Raw genomic sequence first — 2,318 nt, 5'->3', positions numbered from 1 at the left:
TCAGGAATTTTACTCCAGAAAGTGACAGTTGTTTTAGATGTTTCTTCTAAATACTTCATACTTAAAACATAACAGATTCTGAGAACCTTAGTAGTAGGATCCTGCAAGAAAATGGTATGCTTTTAGATAATTTTGTTTATATTTATTAAAATCATGAAATAAATAAATAAAAAAAAAGAATCCTCTACCTAGCAAAACTGTCAATCAAATATGATGGTGTAATCAAAACATTCCAGGATAAATAGAAGCTAAGGGATTTTGCCAAAGCCAACCCTGTGATGAAAAACATCCTAAAGGGAGTTCTGTGGACTGAGAACCAACAAGAATAGACAACAACCAGAGAACGACGTACATGGCAGCATCACCCGGAAGTCAATCAACAAATGGAAGAGTCAAGAACAGAATAAAACTATAAGAACAAATTCAGAGGATCTCGGAGGTCAGTCTATGATCAAAACAATTACAGTGTGAAAGAAGGTAAACACAGAGGAACAGAGAGCCAGGTGGTAGATTATAGGATAAAGTAGACTGTCTTAAATAGAGGGAAAAGTTAATGGAATATAAGGTAACCACAATGGTGGGATTGGGGCGGGGTGTTTGGGGGGAGGTACCAAAATGGGGGAGCAGTTAATCTTACAGTCCAGAAACAAAGGACCCTAGGACCATCAAAGGAGAAGAGCACAAGCTGGACCTTATCCAGAGAAGCAGTGACACCAGAGATGGAGGCAGAGATGAAGATATGGAGAGAGGGAGCAGCTGAGGACTCTAGATTCATGGGAAGAGAGGGACTAAGAACTGGCAGGCAGGAGGATGCAGAATGTGCCCCTTGGTGGTGTAAATTATTATATAAGCCTGAGTGTTGTTCTCTGGTAGCGTAGTGGTTACAAATCGGGCTGTGAACCTCAGGGTCAGCAGTTCGAAACTACCAGCTGTTCCACGGGAGAAAGATGAGGCTTTCTGCTCCCGTAAAGATTAACAGCCTTGGAAACCCTGTACAGAGTCACTGAGTCAGAACCGACTCCATGGCACATAACAACAACAAAGTGAATAGAGAGAAATACTATTATCTGATGGTGCATGGAGAGGAATGTAATCATTGTGATGACACAAGTTGTATGATTTGTTGAATGCAAAATTGATGATCCGCCCTTAAACTTACACTTAATCCACAATAAAAACTTAAAGAAAGAAAAAAGAACAATACTGGCTATGATGACTAAACTTATGTGTCAACTGAAGGCTGAATGGGTGTGAGAGGGAGATTGGGACTATATAACAAATACATAAAGGTCTGATAAAGAGTATTTGTACATGGTATTTACCTTTGCTGCAAACATATTCATAAATGTGGTGGAGCACACAGTGGGCAAGGTTATGAAAACTTCTTATACATTACTAAACACTTTAAGAGGATGAATCACTGGGTCTGGGGACTGAAGACCATAGTCTTGGGAGACAGATACCATGGTTAATTGGCAAAACCTAGTCCCCAAAGACAATGTTCTATATCCTACTTTAGTAAATAGCGACTAGGGTCTTAAAAGCTCATGAGTAGCCATCTAAGGTGCAAATATTGGTCTCTCTGTGTCCAGAGGAGAAAAAAATGATAAAAATTGAAGACATAAAAACAAGTAGTCCAATGGACTAATGAACAACATAAACCTCAGCCTTCATGACCCTGAGGTCGGAAGAGCTAGATGGTGCCCAGCTCCCACTACCAATTTCTCTGACAGGAATCACATTAGAAGGTTCTGTGCAGAGTGGGAGAAAAATTTAAACAAAACTCAAAATCATTTAAAAAAACAACAACCCAGGCCTACTAGTTTGATAGAAACTGGTGGAATCCTGATATTGCTCTTGGTGACCTTTCAGGTCTGGAACTGAACTTATTCCCATGGCGCAATTTGTAGCCAAGCAATAGATATCCCAATAGGAGAAATAACAACCTATTCAGGTACATACACCATAAAATCATCAATTGGAAATAAAAAGAACAGCATTTACTCAAGGAGAAAGTGCATAAGTATTGAGAAAGAAGGAGGAATGGACACAAGAAACACTGTGAAGAAGTGAAATCAATGAATAATGAAATAAATTAATTAATGAGATAAAATGAAATGTATGATTTGTTGAATGTTAATCTGCTCTGTAAAGCTTCACCAAGTTCAAATTAAACATTTTTTAAAAATCATATGTCAACTTGTCTAGCCATAACTCTAAGTGGTCTGACTTTTTTTTTTTTTTTAATGTTTTATTGTGAATTATGTGATAGTTTACATGGGAGAACATTAGCTTTACATTTATCCTATCATATATCA

The sequence above is a fragment of the Chrysochloris asiatica genome, unplaced genomic scaffold (genome assembly GCF_000296735.1).
Source record: "Chrysochloris asiatica unplaced genomic scaffold, ChrAsi1.0 scaffold00026, whole genome shotgun sequence".
In the NCBI taxonomy this organism is placed as follows: Eukaryota; Metazoa; Chordata; class Mammalia; order Afrosoricida; family Chrysochloridae; genus Chrysochloris; species Chrysochloris asiatica.
This window is presented reverse-complemented; position numbering follows the sequence as displayed.